We start from the raw sequence: 18,528 nt of genomic DNA, 5'->3' as shown, positions 1-18,528 counted from the left end.
GAAAAGCATTTTTAAAGATCAGAGGAATGTGGCAAGGGGAAGTTTTAGGACTGAACACTGATCCCATGGAAAAATTTGGGAGCTTACCTGTAACTGTCCTACCAGTGGTACTTGTTTTTAACTTCCTACCTCACTTTGGCAATGGTCCTCCACTACTTCAAATTTGACTCATCTTCAGTGGCTTCCCCTCTTTTATGGAGCTTTCCTTGACAATAAAATCTCACTCTGCTCTTCCACTGAATGCTTGGAGCTCTTACTGTCCTTATCACTTATCACTCATCAAGTCCTTGATGATATACAGCTGCAAGTGATCTGTTTTATTCATTATTGATATACTCATTCAACTAATGTTGTGTTTCTAGGTTCTGGGAGGACAGACTGAATCCCTCTCTACATGAAGCTTAGATTCTGATGGGAGAGACACATCATAAGCGACAAATAAAGATACAATAAATAAACATACAAAGCAATTTCAGATAGTGACAATAAAACAGAGTGATGATAGAGACTGGGAGATACTGCTGAATTTTTTTTTAATGGAGTGCTGTAGCTTGTCACTATTCCTCTATCCAACTAGACCGTAAGTTCCTCAAGGGTAGGCCAGTTTTATGTTACTTTGGCATCCTTCATAACACAGAGCAGCCTACTGATGACAGAGTAAGAGCTTATGAAATTTCTTTTTTGAATAAATAAATGAGTGTTGAATGCTTTACTCTAGATCCTTTTCTGTCATTGACTCAGGTATTTCCTTTATACAATATCTGTGTTCTTTGCTGGCCAGATAGCAGTAGGGCTATCAGTATGGAGGAAAAATACGGTTTGGTATGAAGAGGGTCATGTGTTAGGAAGTGAAGAAGAAATGCACAGATGTGTCTTCACAAATCTTCCCAAAGGAATTGGTCTTCTAGATGTAAACAGCTGCATGACTCTTGAGTATCTCAAGGCTCCTTTGTCTGTTGTCAGTGAGAATTTATAACCCTCATTGTTAAAATTGTGTATTTTTCAAGCTAGAGTCACTCCTAGGTGCTGAAAGATTCTCAAACTACTTCTCTTGTGCCAAAGTATTTCCAGTTAACTCCCTGAAACATGCTTTTATCTCAGCTTCCTTGATCTTTTTAGGTAATGCCAGCATTTTAAACAATTTGGTTGCTTCCCTTTTAACTTTCTAATCTGATGAATTTAATTCTGAGTCATAAACCTATAAAGTTTATTAGCAGATCTAATCATCCCAAAAGTTTCTTTAGAGCAGCTACTCTTTTAATTTCTCATGGAGTTGACAGGAAACATTTCATACCTCAAATAAGCCTGCAGATTTTTGTGTGTGATTGCACATTTTCATATATTTTGGGTGGAGGATTATAGCAAACTGACTAAATTACTGCACAGAAAGTTTTTTAAATTAAAAAAAAAAAAAAACACACAAAACCAACTTAAGAAAGTGGGTCAGAGAGGAGGATGGTGAAAGTAAGGCAAAAGAGATCTGAATGTGTTATGCTGAAATCTGTCACACGAATTCCAAAATAAATACCCCTGTTTCTACCTGAGTTACCACCTGAAGGTCTGATAGTCATAATCTGGGGAGAGCATGACTGGTGTTAGATTCTGGTATGATGGTGCAGGGCCTGAGGAGACTTCTGGGTGTCCCTGAAGAGGGGCCTGGCAGGTCTAGTCTCTGGTGAGCCACTGGCCACGTGCAAACAGGACCCCAATCCTTCCAGACACTGCCCTCTGCCTGTCCCCTCAGATGGATATTCAGAGGGTCCCTCAGCCCTGCTCTGGTTCCACCTTTGACCTTGTTTCAAGGTTTCCCCCTGACTGGCTGCTGTTGGCTGCTCTGGGTGAAAGTATCTGAACCCTCAGAACCTTATTCCTTGGTCCAGGCTTTTCATGTAGGTGTCCCTAGCAGATCCTTCCTAACCCTGGGGATGAGACCCAGACAAGCTTTAACTCTCATTAATCTTGACATTTGGAGGAAGAAGTTATTTTTAAATATCCAGGAATGTGTTATAGAAGTTGAAAATTGTGATACCAAATTGACTCTCTGCTTTTTTTCAATTCAGGTATTAGGATAAGTAATATTTAGAATTCTAGGTATGTTATTAATAAAAAAAAAAAAAACATTTGCCTTTTACTGACCTAGCTGATGCTCCTTAATTTGTTATTTAAATTCTTTTGACAAATATTGAGTGATTCTCATGTGCCAGGCAGGAGGGCAGGTACCCTAACAAAGCGTTCTATGGGACACAGTTGAGAAAGGAAACCGAAGAATATGTGAAATGATTAATAATTGTAGTCTTGATCTGATGGGAACAAACACAAGAATGAGAAGATGGGGGAAGGAGGAAGAGAGAGAACATCCAAGTTGTCTTATGATTGTAAATTATGTTTTATTTTTAATTTTTTTAATGGAGGACAACTAACTGCAAATCTCATTCATAGAATAAGTAGTTTTTTGTTCGTTTGTTTGTTTTGAGAAATCGATACAAAAACCCCCAAAACAAACAAGAGGTCATTACAATTCAATTATCTTAGGGCTTATGCTAGTTTATTATTGAGAATTTTTTTTAATTGCTTAAAAATAATTCATACTTTTCTTTTAATTATAACCATTTTCTCCTCCTAATCTTTTAAGACTAATATGCTTTGTGGAGGCTACCGTCACTAATGTGAAATACCTCATTAGTAACTTTTAATTTTTAAAAAAATGTTTATTTATTTATTTTGAGAGACAGAGTGTGTGTGTATGTACCAGCATGAGAAGGGGAGGGGCAGAGAGAGCGAGTGAGAAAAAAAATTCCAAGCAGGCTCTGCATTCCCAGTGCAAAGCCTGATGCAGGACTTGATCTCACAAACCGTAAGATCATGACCTGAGTTAAAATCAAGAGTCGGATGCCTAACTGACTGAGCCACTCAGGTGCCCCAGTCATTTTTAATTTAGATTACATGTTTAAATGATAATATCTTAGACATATTGGGTTATATAAAATATATTGCTGAAATTAATTTTACCTGTTTCACTTGACTTTTTAAATTTTTTTTAATATAGGTTTATTTTTGAGAGAGAGAGAGAGACAGAGCACGAGCAGGGGAGGGCCAGGGACACAGAATCCGTAGAAGGTTCCAGGCTCTGAGCTGTCAGCACAGAGCCCGATGTGGAGCTCGAACTCATGAACTGTGAGATCATGACTTGAGCCGAAGCCAGACGCTTAACTGACTGAGCCACCCAGGCGCCCCTCACTTGACTTTTTAAATGTGACTGCCAGAAAAATTTAAATGTGACTCAGTATATTTCTACTGAGTTGGCTGCTATAGAATCTTCATATGAAAATCTGTTCATTATTTGGATGGATTGTGGCTTAAGATGTACACCCTTGATAATTATTACTAAAAAAAGAGAAAATATATAATTTGGCTGGAAAGGATGTTAATTATATCCCAACATCTTTTTATAAAAATCCACTGCAGTGTTTACTTCTGCCAGTAGTCAAAAATGTCTTCAAAAAAGGGGGTATGCATTTTGATCTATTCTTTGCTTCCTATCCATATGCTAGATAGTTGTATTATTTGGCTAAATGTTGTAAATTAGCTAATCTTGTCACAATCCTGCTGGTCTATCAAGAACCCTCACAATTTTGTATAAGAGAAAAAGATTAAGAACCCCCCACATTTACAAAGATTTATAGATAGGAAAGAGTTGAAGAATGAGAAAGATAGATTAGATTTATCAAGCATAAAAGAAATGTGAAATGCACTTCTGGTTTGACACATTTGGTTTGACATTTCTCAGGTGATATAAAGGTATGAGGAAGAAAGAGATAAAAAGATCATTTTCAAAGAGTAAACATGGCACCATGCAATTATTTCTTTCCCTTTGTTTTAAATATAGTTCCTGGGACTTTTATTGCAGGCAAAACCCAGAGTAGTCTGGAGGCAAATTAAAGAAAGTATCTGACAGTATTACTGAGGCCAAATACAGTATGCTCAATTATTCAAATAGTTTGTTATTCTTCCTGGCTATGGTCATACTGAGATCTCTTGTTTCTAGGTCATTACTCAATGACAACAGGGAGAAGAAGAGTAGAAACAAAATGGAGAAGATTGCCCCAATGAAGAGACACTTGTCACTGGGGAACATACAAATGCCCATTACAGTAGTCCCTTCCCCCTTGTCCATGGTTTCTCTTCTGGCACTTTGAGTTATCCACCCTCCAGAAGCAAATGATCCCCCTTTTGACATATCATCAGAAATTAGTAGTAGCCTAACACTCTGTCACAATGCCTATGTCATTCACCTCCGTTCATCTCATCGCACGGGCATTTTATCATCTCATGTCCTCACAAGAAGGAGGAAGACAGTACAATAAACTATTTTGAGAGAGAAACCACATTCACATAGCTTTTATTATAGTGTATTGTTATGACTGTTCTATTTTATTATTAGTTATTATTGCTAATCTCTTTCTGTGCCTAATTAATAGATTTGACTTTATCATAGGTGTGTATGTAGAAGAAGAAACATAGTATATATATAGGAATCAGTCCTATCTGTGGTTTCGGGCAGGCACTGAGGGTCTTGGAACATATCCCTCATGGGTAAGGGGGGACCACTGTAAACCCAGTGTTGGATTAGTGAAATTTGTTTAAATGTAAACCATAATATTCTCTTAACCTGTACATCCATCCATTTCTTTGTGGTTATTTGAGATATATTTGATTTTCAAGCCACAGAAGGCTTCCGTTGTCTCAGTCAAGGCTGCTGTTTGCAAAGGGGTTATTGGCTAAAACTGGACTTGTGAGTATCCTCGATCACGGACTTATGTGGTTTCTACAGTTATTTGTAATTGAATTACACACCATCATGGAGGAGTGAGCCTGCGTGTGCGGGAGGAGTGAGTGGGTGTTGAGAGAGGGAGGAAAGGGGAGAGGAAGTGTCTGGCCTGAGTATAGAGGCCTTCCTACTGCCTGGATCAGGAGCGAGACACCCTGTAACTTGATTCTTCTCTAAGTACCTCCAGGAATAACATAATTTCATTAAAAAGCAGTCATTTTTAAACTTGGGGGGAAAAAGCCTTTTTTTTTCCCAGAGACAAAAAGCATTCCTGTTCATTAGTTGTAAGAGTAACACTTGGCAATTTAAGCCCACCATTTTGGTAACGTTTTTCTGAAACAGTACCGTCAACTACACTGGAAAAGCTAATAATAAAATCTGTGTTCTGCTACTAATTGGCTGGGTGGCTTCAGGAAACCTGCTTTACTTCTTTGGGCCTCCGTTTCCTTATCTGTCAAAGGAAAGGTTGGATTACCAGAGCTTTTAAAAAATTAATCCCTACTGCTAATTCTGCCCTTAGGTTCCCTGTCCACAAGGGTGGTTGGGTGGCCGTAAGGGAATGTAGGGAGGTGGTTTGAAGTACTCGGAACAAACTTAGAAAACCAGTGCATTAGTTCGTCTGCGCATCTTGTTAAAATGCAGATTCTGACTCAGTAGGTCTGGGGTGAGGCCCAAGTTTCTACACTTCCAATAAGATCCCAGGTAATACCGATGCTACTGGTCCATGTGCCACACTTTCGGTAGTGAGGAGCTAGGTGATTTTCTCCCCGCCCCCCCCCCCCCACCCCAGCCTTCTCATTCAACAGATGAAAGTGGGTCCTACACAGGCAAAGTGATTTTCCCAAACTTAGACAATAATCGAGTGGTTCACCCCATATAAGAATTTCTGGTATTATCACTAGCAGTTTGATGACAATGTCACTTTCTACGTCTCTTCTATCCTTTCCAATGCTAAAACTTTGGGTGATAATACTTTGTGGCTTCACATTTCTCTGGAGTCACTCTGGACTCAGTATTTTGGCCATACTATCTCATTCACTCTCACAGTTTTATGTCAAATCATATGCAGTAGTTGCTAGAAAAACTAAATTTGGCAGATAAACTAATTTTCAATTCATTGCCTTAATCTCGGATAGAACGAGCCTTGGAGGTTTATGTTCTGTGCATGGAGAGAAAGTAAGAGTCCACTAAGGACAATGCCTGTTTTCTGATTCCATGAATTTTGACAGCTGTCTGTTAATGCACTTCAGGAGATCAGCTCTAGCAAAGGTTTTTAGACTATCGGGGCCACTTAAGATTAGCCATCAGTTAATACCACTAGATCTTTTGCATTCTATGTGTTATTGCCTTTAAGGAGCTAATGACAATAATCTGGTTGCTTTCTGTTAGATGAATACTCCTCTCCTGAGGTTGATTTTTTTCCACCCAGGGCGCACATCGCTAGGTATGGACACATTTTTGGTTGTCACAACTGTGGGGGCAGTGCTATTGGCATCTAGTGGGAAAAGGCCATGGGTGTTTCTAAAATTCCCACACTGTACAGGACAGCACCCCACAATAAAGAAATATCTGGCCCTAAATGTCAACAGTGCCAAGGGTGAGAAACCTTATGCCAGACTGATGTGGGCAGGAAGAATTGGACATAATGATTGCAGAACTCCATCACAGGCTCTTTGCATGTATTTGACCAAATTCTTTATGCTCCCAATGCATTATTTTCCTTCAGAGAAAAAGTAATGATAACACAATAAACCGTCTGTGGTATGCTGGATACTGGACCCCCAAAATGTCCATGACTTAATCCCTGGGGCCTGTGAATATATTACTTCACATAGCAAAGAGGATTGTGCAGATGTGATTAAGTTAAGGATCTTGAGATGGGAAGATTATCTTGAATCGTCTGGATGGGCCCAATTAATTACAAGCATTGTTATAAGAGGGAGGCGGGAAGGTCAGATTTCAGATTTTTAGTGTATGAGAACACAATATGCAGTTAAACCTATAGTTATTTGGAACATTTTTCTCTAAGGGCATGGGAGGCACTTTGGGGTTTTGCATGAACATCAATGATCATACTGTTGAAGACGCCGGTGGGCCTAGCGGCTGGTTGAGAGACTCAAGCTAACTTTCTCTGTGCTACTTTCACAGGCAGTTTTTGGGCAAAAGAATTCATCAGGTATGTCGGAAAATGCAGAATATTGTGGCAGCGGCTGTACAGTTATTCATGAAATCTCCAAAATGACAAACCTTTGCTGTGCTCTCACTTAAAACGATTTCATTGATTTTTACAACAACCATATTAAGTTACTTGTTAAGATGATTATTATAAGTTTCTTACCGAAGCCTCACTGTAGTGCTGCTTTTCAATTTGAATCCCGAATAATGATGGTATCAGGTTTTTTCTGGTCCATATCAAGTATGTCTGTAAGCAATTAGATGGCATCCAGAGTGCAGCATGGAGTCTTACAACTGTAACACACAGTATATGTATTCATTGGTGTGCCAGCATGCACGGCAGCAGCCTCCTGCCCAGTCACAGCTCCCCACACCCCTCAGCTCATGGAGTGCAACTGCCTCATCTACCTCTCCCCATTTGTGAAATGTCACAGTTTAGAATCATATAGTCCACACTACTACTACTACACACACACACACACACACACACACACACACACACACACACACAGGAGCAGATGAGCATAACTAACATTTGCATAGTGCCTAATAGCCCACCAAGGGCTCTTCACCTCCATTCTACAACCCTTAGCACATTGTTGTTACCCATATTTCACAGATCAGGAAATGGGACTAAAAGAACCCCAGTGATATGTCTAATGTCAAAAAGGCAGTGGAGGCAGGCGGGCCTTGAATTTTCTTTCTCTGACTTAGCCATCACGGGTCCACCTGCTGTTAGGTGGCCCCACTGCATGTGGACTTTGAGACACGTGACAGGTGTAGAGCTCAGCCACAGTCATCGTGGTGATCACACTGAGAACTTAGAGCAGGGGAGTTTTACCATGTGGCCCTGTCAGCTGCCCTCTAATGTTCTCCTGCTTTTAAGACTTTCTGTCTCTGCCTCTGGACCTTGGGAGATCTCCTCTTGGAGATCTTCACAGTTCTTAGTCTTGGGAAAGTAAGTTATTTCTCTGGCTTCTGGCTGTAGTATACAGCCCTCTCCCCAGGGTCCTCTGGTTCTTACTTTGTGGACCCTTTTATGAACTTACACTCTCTGAAATCTATTAAATAAACCAATATGAAGTGAAATAAGTGATTAGCTACTTAATTGTTCTCTTGCTTCATTTTCATATATTGTAAAAAGGTTTATACTAAATGCTAAATATGTATCACTAAAATTATATGGTATTGTGGTAAATTCTACAAAAAGCTCAATGCAGGTCTTTGGTAAAAAAAACGTAACCCTTCATTCTACTATTGTTTTAAAGATGCAACATGTTCTTTAAATTCATTTTGCCTTTTCTGGGAATTTGTAGGATCAATTTAGGGCTACATGGTTAGTTCCAAAAAAGCGAGATTGTGAAGTTTTTAAAAGTAGCTACCTTTTGGAGATTTCCGTTCCAGCATTTGATAAAGAAGGATATTAGGGTGTTCATTAGAGGCAAAATTCTTTTATGTAATATTGAAAACAAAAAAGACAAAATAAAAACAACTTGTTTCGTTGTAAAGGTTGCTAAGTCCCCAGTTGAGTACCTCACGTGGGTAAGGTAGACTGACTATTAGAGCCATATTTTTTTTAATCACAGAAAACTGCCATGGTAGATGAATTAGCATTCTTACTAAGAACCTATTCAATTTGTTACCATACTGCCGACTTAAATAAGCAAAATCAACATGACGTGGCCATAGGTTTTTCATATCCAGAGGTAAATTCTCCATGTTTGAATTGAAAGTAAAATCTTTTATTCCAGGTGGGAAGCCATCAGAAGAATTAGAAATAGAAAACCAATGTAGGGGAATTTTTAAGAAGACTCAAATTCTACAACACAGAGGAAAGGGGAGAAAAATGTAATATTGGCATAAGGTGTGGTGTAGAACATGTAGGGAAGGGTTAGCTTCATATCCTTTCTTCACACTGATACGTTTGTATTTGGCAAAGCTTTAAGTTCATGAGGAAACTGAGAAAGAAAGATTAGCAAGGATGGAAATAACGGCAGAGTAACTTTTATTAGAGTGTGATTAAATTAATATTACTTCATGGCTATGCTCTATGTGTAAAATATAATCCAAAATAAAAGACTGAAAGGTGTGGCATTTGGAAGATATTCGTGTTTTGAACACACCAGGAATATGCAAATTCTTATTCTTTCCTCTCAGCACTTTGGATGATAGTACGACTGTGTTAAACAGTATCCCTTTCCATCAGCTTTTGATGCCATTCTCTGCATTATTCACATTTGTCTTCTCACTGCCTGAGCTTTCACTTTAGTTGATTGACATTTTCCCTTAGAGTCTTTGTTATATTAAAAATAAATTTACTTTTTTCCTCAGAGTGAGGCATTAAACTGGTACATGCACATTTTATTTTAGACGATGGTAAAACTTGCAAATTGCTCGGAAATATTTTTTTCATGAAGAGCATAATTCAGTTGCACGTGTTACTGGAGAAAGTGGGGAGTGAAGTGTTGCCTTTTATTCTCCCCTTCCAGCTGTAGTTACACCAACAAATAGGATGACGATCCAGTCCAAGAATATTTCCATTTCTTTTAAGAGTGAGACCTTGAGGTCACTTGAATTCTTGTACTGCCTCCCCTTCCCAGAGCCTTTTAAAATTTTGGCAGCTTTTTGCAATTAGGTAATGGAAGCACAATTCCCGTTCAGAAAATTATTCTGCAACGTGCCAAACTCAGACATTATAAAGCAAACATACAACTCTACCTTAAGAAATGATTCTATCATAAAATAATACTGACAATTTGCAAATAGCAACAGGAAATGGGTTCTTGAGGTTTGACAATTCTCCATTTCAGTAGGAAAAAGATGGGCAACTGGTTTGAACCAAATGACAAACTCTTATTAAAGAATAGCAACTTCTCATGAAATAAGGCTTTGTGTCTCCTGGTTGCAGCATTTAGGCTCAAATGCTTGTAAATAATCCAGCAATCTTCTGACCCTCTTACTTTAGGAAGGGAAGCCGAGAGATACATTGGATCTGAACCCTGACTCTACTTAGTAGTTGGACGGCATTGGGCAGTTTGTACAACCTCTCTGAAGCCCCATTTCTCCAGATACAAAATGAGAATAATGACCCCTGTTTTCTAGGATTGTTTTTAGGGTTATAGACAATAGATGTAAAATGTCTAGTACAGTTCCAGACACCACGGAGGCTCTCGATACCCAGTGATCCAACTCGAGAAGAGAGTTCTTATAAATTCACACTCTGCATGTGGTCCCTGTGGTGTGGCTGGCTTGCACCATCTGCTACTGAAAGGCCTGCGTGAATGCAGGAGCACCGTAGGATTTCAGATCTGATGTCACTGAGGTGCAGTCCCAGGACCCCAACCTAGTTGACTTTCCTGAAGAGTTTACTTCATCAATTCACTTAAAAAAAATTAGCTCATTTCAGATTAAGCCCCCAAACCTGCTTTCATGAAACGTTTGAGTTTTCAGCCTGTTTTCGTATGATAGAGACCACGTTACAGTCTCTCCTCGCCCACATACACAGTACTTTTGCTTGGCTGAGGGCATTCACTGATGTGAAAATAATCTTTGCAACATGACAATATTGGGTTAAATATTTCGGTTCTTTTAATGTGAGCCTGTTTGAGGCCCAGTCGGAGTCACTGGAAAGAATCATTCGATTGGAAGGATTCCCGAGGGTTCATTTGGAATTACTGAGTCACTGAAGCTCAGGCTGGAAGAAATCATGTAGTCCTATCCACCTGCTTCCTGGCAGGACCACCCACTCCTTTCACAAACTAGAATTTATCCTGTCCCCCCAAGTGCTGCTGCTGAGAAGGAACTTCTGGAAGTTTCAAACACTCATGAAAGATACGTACATATTGTTCCTAATTATAGCTCTTCCTACATCAAAATAAAGCAAAAACTGAATGGTCTACTTGTCTTAGTACACGAAGTAAGTTTCAATTTGTATTTTATCTCTTGTGATTTTATTCTAATTTTTCCAACCAGGAAGCTCTATCTATCTATCTACCTATCTATCCACCTACCCATCCACCCACATACCTAACCTACCTACCTATTCATTCATTCAACAAATTATGAGTGTCCACGATGCACCAGGCCTAGGGCTTGGTATGATTTTGGCAAATACAGAAAGGAGAAAAGGATACACATTGTCTTCTAATCCAGAGTCTCATGGGGGGAAAGATATGTAAAAGAATAACTTAAATATGATAAACATTATAATAGAGGTATGAAAAAATTCTCTGAGAGTACAAAGGAGAAAGGAAGTAACAAACTTGCTGGTGCTTTTCTCTCTGGATTTTTTCTGGAAAAAGCATCTTTCATTCAGAAGATAACAATTCTTTATTCTCCTTTATGTACTTAGAAGCATATATCACAACCCTTAAAGTCAGAAAGTTCTTCCTTCTGTAACACAAGTCCCTTGTGCAGGAGGGAAAGTGGGAAGGGAACTCACACTGGCTGAGTGGTAAGCACAGAAATGTTGTGAGATAGGTATTATTTTTCTCATCTTCCAGATTTTATTCACCATTGAATTTCTGATGTAAGGAGGTACTCAGTGAATAGTGCTGAATGGGTGAAAGAGGAAACTGAACATCAGAGAGGTTAAGTGACATATCTGAGGTCACAAAGCTAGTAAATTCTCATATATTCTGTGGTCTTTACACAACTCTAAGCCACTAAAGCCTTTTCCAATGCTTTCGGAATTGGTGGAGATGAACATCAGATTATATTTCTTTGTATAAAAGGTCCTCCTACACTTGGTCAAATCCAGTAGCTTCCTTGTGTTATTCCCTATAAAACTGCAATTAATTAGTCGACAGTCAATCCATTGCAGAGAGGCCTTAGAGCCTAATGATGAAGAGAACTGGCTCTGGGTTCAAATCCAAGCTCCTCCGCTTGCTAGCTACCAAAGCAAAAATGAAAACAAAAACAAACCCTGTAGTCTTCTCATCAATAAAGTGACAATAACAATAACACTTCTCTCATGGGGCTGTTCTGCTGATAAAAATAGGTAGCACATGCAATGTCCTTAGTGTAGAGTCTGAATATAGAAGCCCTGAACACACATGGGCTAATATTCGATTGTAGCTGTCCCAAGTCTCAAGATATCCTTGAGGGTGGCGAAACTCTCCCTCAGTGACTTGTTTCAGAGACCTAACCAGGAAATTCTTTGGGTCTAACTCAAAGTGCCGCCTTCTGCTATAATTGAAAGCAGTTTCCTCAGGTTCTAGTCTCTGAGGAAATATGGAGCAGCTGGTCCTTCATATTCTTGATGGCTTTTACTAAGCCAGCCACACTTCAGAGTTTTTGTTTCTGAACTAAATGTACTCCCAAGTCAGAAACTCTTTCTACATAAACCTTTTTTTCCCTCCCTCTAATCTTCCAGTCTCCATTGGACCCTTAAGGAACATGGCCGTTGGGTGTGAAAGTTTTGCAGATGGAAAATGCAGAGATTTTTCTTAGAAAATGGAGTCTACAATTGCTGACCTAGTGTTACTGGAAAATCTCAGCCAGGGGTAGGCGAAGTAACAGTTGCTAATGAAGTAACTCAGAGATGGAAACTTCTCTGAATATTAAAAATACACTCAATCCATATTTATGTATCTTTTGGCCACAGTAATTCATCTTGTAAATGTGTTGGCCTATTTTTCTCATTATCCCAAATAGAGACTGTGACTTGGTCACTGCCATGCCAGAAACAGATTGAACCTTTTCTGCAAGCAGAAACCAATTTGCAAAAAGAATAGAAGAATTCTGGAAAGACTTACGAAGACAATTTATCTCCTCTTTCTCATTTGACGGACAGTCAAGCAAGGCTTAGAGAGGTTAAGTAACTTCCTCCAGATCATACACCAAGTTCGCGACAGTGAAATATTCTGACTTCCCTTAAGGATATTTATTTGATATCAAGAACTGCTTTTCATATTGTTGATTTGAATAAATTAATAGGCTATTATTGACATATGAAATGAAATTGCCTAACAACAGAATGAAACTATGTTATAAAAAGACAAGGGGAGACTTTCCATAAAATATTGAACAGATGTAATATCCCCATTTTCTGGGGACTAGAAAGAGCAGATAGTTATAAAATCCTGCAGAGAGAACATAGGCAGGAAGGTTGCTCGCTCCTTCTCCTTTTCTTTGCTATTATAAAATGTCACTTCCCATGTGTCCAGCTTCCATCTGGATTGAACATGGAAAAGGGCAGTCAGTAGTAATATTATTTAATATTCTTAAACTGATTTCCCTTGGCTTTTACAATTACCTAATGACTGTTTTCAAGCACGTCTTGGACTTAGAAGATTGCAACCTTGGCTCAGAAAAGAGCAGTCTTATTCCTCAGGCTATTTTCTTAAGCTCTGAAAGCTTTAGTGAAATAATGCATTATTATGTCACATATGGTGCTCATCTCAGAATACTGCTGTAAGCTGCTGAGTTCTATATCTGTAGTATGTATCCATATGCTGGTAGAGTGAGTATGTATGTGTGTCAACATTTATATGGAGAATGATCTTCTGTGCTTTTCATCTCTCAATATTTGGGACATTTTTATTTGTAGTGGGAGAAAGAAAATCCAAACATGTCTTTCAGTATAGGAGAATCAAACATGAATCCTGAGGAGTAGGTTTATGAATAAATTATTTTGTATTTCCTAATATGAAAAATACCATCCAATAAATTTTTGTTGGTATACTGTTATTTTTCTAAATTACCTTTCAACAACATTATACGTACTAGTAACTATTTTGATGGAGAATTTGAATAATTCTGCCACAGATTTTGTTTTTTTAATCACACATAGGGAGGAGTGAAGTTTGGAATGGCAATATAATTACCAAAAACACCCCACAACAACAATAGAAAAACGATGATCTAGTTTACTATTTGGGAGAACTTCTGGATGCCCAAAGTATTTACTTTCCTGGTTTCAAATTTTATCTTCTAGATGAGCATAGTCCTATCAACATATCCTCTAGTGCAAAGGTGTAAAATGCTTTAGCTTCCATATTCACTATTGTCTCCCTTTTCCATGGAATGAATAAGTCATGGGAATAAAAGGTGCAGCACAGGGAATATAGTCAATGATATTGTAATAGCTTTACATGGTGACAGATGATGGCTACACTTGTGGTGAGCATAGCATAATGTATAGAGATCTTGAATCTCTATGTTGTGTATCTGAAACTAATGTATCATTGTGCATCAACTATACTCAAACAACAACAACAACAACAACAGCAACAACAACACCATTAAGAAGCTACTTTTCAGGAAAAAAGCCTCCTCAAGGCCAATGAGGAAAATTTCATCCCAGCCGCTTATATTCCATGGTGTTATTGAGTCCAAGTTAGCAAGGCCAAACAATGATTGAGAAACAAACCAGCACTTGTTTGAGAATTATCACTGGCCAGTGACTCAGTCCCCAACATTTCAGACTGGTTGTTTTGGGAATTGTATGGCCTCAAGCACTGAAAGGCAAACTTGTTCACCCACATGTTGAGGGGCCAGAAAGCAAGGAAGATGGTAATTTGTTCCTCTGTATAAATATGTTCCACCCACTCCTAGCCACAAGTGGGAGTGAAGGATGGGGCTTTTGGCTTAAAGGGTGGAGTCACATTTGTCCCCCTCATTTCCTTGTAGGGATGTTGGGGAGACCAGTGAGATCATGTCTATGAAGTGGATTGATTGGAATGTGCTCATGTGGTCCAATGTAAATTATGCCAGCAAGATTTTTTTTTTAATTTCCCCTTTCTTTTCTCACAAGTCACAAACCATTGGCAACCTGTGCAGATTGTCCCATGTCCTTGGGTTCAAATCTCTCTGCCAACACACTCGTGGTAATTCACTTATGGTCTGTGTGTAAATAGCCAAACCCTAGCTCTTTGTCTTTCAGAACCTTCCCATAGACAGCTGGAGCTGTTCTGAGTGCGGAACTGTATGGAAAAGTACAGAGGGGCCCAGTGTCTAGCATCTCCATCCTAAAGTCACATAATATTTGGGTACTCTACAGCTTGCCTGGGATGGTATTCAGAAGTTCTCTATTAGCTCAACATAGTACTGGAAGTCTTAGCCTCAGTAATCAGACAACAAAAAGAAATAAAAAGCATCCAAATTGGCAAGAAAGAAGTCAAACTTCTGCTCTTCACAGATCACACGATACTCTACGCGGAAAACCTGAAAGACTCCACCAAAAAACTGCTAGAACTGATACATGAATTCAGCAAACTCGCAGGATATAAAATCAATGTATAGAAATCAGTTGTATTTCTATACACCAATAATGAAACAGCAGACAGAGAAAGCAAGGAATTGATCCTATTTACAATTGCACCAACACCATAAAATACCTAGGAATAAACCTAACCAAAGAGGTATAAGATCTGTATGCTGAAAACTATAAAAAGCTTATGAAAGAAATTGAAAAAGACACAAAGAAATGGAAAAACATTCCAAGCTCATGGATTGAAAGAACAAACATTGTTAAAATGTCTGTACTACCCAAAGCAATCTACACATTCAATGCAATTCCTATGAAAATAACACTAACATTCCTCACAGAGATAGAAAAAAATTTAAATTTGTATGGCACCAGAAAAGACCTTGAATAGCCAAAGTAATAGATCAGTGACATGGACCACTTTCTTACACCATACACAAAAATACACTCAAAATGGATGAAAGACCTAAATGTAAGACAGGAAACCATCAAAATCCTAGAGGAGAAAACAGGCAACAACCTCTTAGACCTCCACTGCAGCAACTTCTTACTAGACATGTCTCCAGAGGCAAGGGAAACACAAGCAAAAATGAACCATTCGTGGCAATGAGAAAAAATGAAATATGGCCTTTTGTAGCAACATGGATGGAACTGGAGAGTGTGATGCTAAGTGAAATAAGCCATACAGAGAAAGACAGATACCATATGGTTTCACTCTTATGTGGATCCTGAGAAACATAACAGAAACCCATGGGGGAGGGGAAGGAAAGAAGAAAAAAAAAAAAAAAAGAGGTTAGAGTGGGAGAGAGCCAAAGCATAAGAGACTGTTAAAAACTGAGAACAAACTGAGGGTTGATGGGGGGTGGGAGGGAGGGCAGGGTGGGAGGGAGGGCAGGGTGGGTGATGGGTATTGAGGAGGGCACCTTTTGGGATGAGCACTGGGTGTTGTATGGAAACCAATTTGACAGTAAATTTCATATATTAAAAAAAAAAAAAAAACAAAGGGAAAAAAAAAAATGAACCATTCGGACCTCATCAAAATAAAAAGCTTCTGCACAGTGAAGGAAACAATCAGCAAAACTAAAAGGCAACCCATGGAGAGGGAGAAGATATTTGCAAATGACATATCAGATAAAGCGTTAGTATCCAAAATCTGTAAAGAACTTGTCAAACTCAACATCCAAAAAAACAAATAATCCAGTGGAGAAATAAATGGGCAGAAGACATGAACAGACACTTTTCCAAAGAAGACATCCAGATGGCTAACAGACACATGAAAAGATGCTCAATATCACTCATCATCATCAGGGAAATACAAATCAAAACCACAATGAGATACCACCTCGCACCTGTCAGAATGGCTAAAATTAACAACTCAGCCAACAACAGATGTTGGCGAGCATGTGCAGAAAGGGGAACCCTTTTGCACTGTTGGTGCACAATGCGAAATGGTGCAGCCACTCTGGAAAACAGTATGGAGGTTCCTCAAAAAATTAAAAATAGTCCTACCCTATGAACAAGCAATTGCACTACTAGGTATTTATTAGTTCAAAATTGCTTTTAGACACCTTGTATACTTTCATGAGATATACTATAAGATGTCCTATATGAAGAAGCTATCTGAGTAAATGGAGGATTATACTTCTAGGTGATCCACAGTGACCTGTGACTGTCATGTATTAATTCAGTCCTTTTTGGTACTCTCCCTGTAAGACATGAAGCCAATTTAAAACCAGTGGCTTCCATGAAAAGTTTCCTGAAGCACATTTCTATTTTCTGCTGTCATTAGGGAATGCTGGTGAATTTCTAAATAATTGTGATATCTTGTTTTTAAGAAATATAGCAGATAACAAAATGGAGGAGAAGGAGGAAAGATTTGGGTATGGGTTTTAGAAAATAATTATTAAAAATTGGTTATGTTTACATGAATTTTGGATTTTGAAGCACAATCCGATCACATTATTGTTACTCTTAGAATAGTCATTTCTTGATGCTTACTCCTTAAATTCCTTTGCACATAGCTGCTAAACTGATGTTTCCAATGCTATTGTAATGGTATCTTTTAAAAGGTTTTATTTTCTATTTGTTTCATGTTTATAGTATACAGAAGCGAATTGCTTTTTGAATATGAGACCTTGCATCCAATGGGTTTGATAAATGCACCTCTTCATTCCAATAATAACTAATGAAAATAGTATCTTTTTACTTGGCAATTATTATACCTTTTAGTCCTATTTCTTGATGTATTGTACTGACTAGGACCCCTAATATAATTTATTTATTTATTTTTAAATGTTTTCTTTATTTTTGAGAGAGAGAGAGAGAACAAGCTGGGGAGGGGCAGAGAGAGAGAGGGACAGAAGACCTGAAGCAGGCTCTGTGCTGACAGCAGTGAGCCCCAGGCGGGGCTCAAACTCACATACAGTGAGATCATGACCTGAGCTGAAGTTGGAGGCTCTACTGACTGAGCCACCCAGGCGTCCCTCCAATATAATTTGAACAAAAGATGGTGAGAGTAGGCATTCTTGTTTTGTCCCAAAAGCCACAAGTAAGGTTAATATTTGTAGAACTTTTTGCTAAGTATGCTCTCAGCTTAAGATAGTTTGCTGGGCACTTTTATCATCAATGGGTGTTGAATTTTACCAAATGCTTTTTTCTAAATTTATTGAATTTATTATGTAGCTTTCTTCTTTTTAATGGTAATGTGGTAAATTACATTGATTGGTTTCTGAATCATAAACCACCTTGTTTTTCTGAAATAAAGCCAATTAGGTCAGGCTAATATTGTTTATAATTTCTGTACCTATGTGTCTGCTATTTTTCTTTTTTGTAACATCCCTTTCAAGTTTTGGCATCAAGATTATGCTGGGCTGATAAATAATACAGAAGTGTCTCTTATTCTTTTTTCCTATCCCTGGAAGTGTTTGTTTTAGATTGGAGTTATTTATTCTTTAAGTTCTGTGGTAATTTATAGGTGAACTACCTGGATGTAGTTTTCTTTGTGGAAAGGTTATAAAAATAGGTCCAATTTCTTTAATGATATTGACCCGTTCAGTTTTCCTGTCTTTTTCTGTGTCCGTTTGGCAACACTTTCATATAAGTTGTCATATTTACTGGAATAAAGTGTTTTGTAATATCTTCTAATGATCTTTTTAATGTCAGCTGATAGTTTACAATGCTATTATTCTTACAACCAGTAGTAACGCCAAAAATGATTCTTCATTCTTTGAAGCTTGCCAAGCCATTTCATATTGATTATCACATTTATTTATGTCATTAGATGAGACGAAATAACACTGATGTGAATCACACATTC

The 18,528-nt window shown here is 38.4% G+C and overlaps 1 protein-coding gene across 2 annotated transcripts in view; it reads right to left on the bottom strand.

The window, feature by feature from the left end:
• COL8A1 (collagen type VIII alpha 1 chain) overlaps positions 1-18,528 on the bottom strand; it is a 164,404-nt gene that overhangs the window by 113,926 nt on the left and 31,950 nt on the right. Inside the window, exon 1 of one of the 2 annotated variants that reach the window (XM_049629342.1) lies at positions 7,167-7,303. The exons of the other annotated variant lie outside the window; for it this stretch is intronic. The gene's annotated coding sequence lies outside the window, so the exon portion shown is untranslated. Of the gene's footprint in view, positions 1-7,166; positions 7,304-18,528 lie in introns of those variants that run through there. 2 annotated transcript variants of the gene reach the window in all.

This window comes from Panthera uncia, chromosome C2, assembly GCF_023721935.1.
Source record: "Panthera uncia isolate 11264 chromosome C2, Puncia_PCG_1.0, whole genome shotgun sequence".
Taxonomy (NCBI): domain Eukaryota; kingdom Metazoa; phylum Chordata; class Mammalia; order Carnivora; family Felidae; genus Panthera; species Panthera uncia.
The sequence above is the reverse complement of the archived record's forward strand: the minus strand, read 5'-3'. Positions and strand labels throughout refer to the sequence as shown.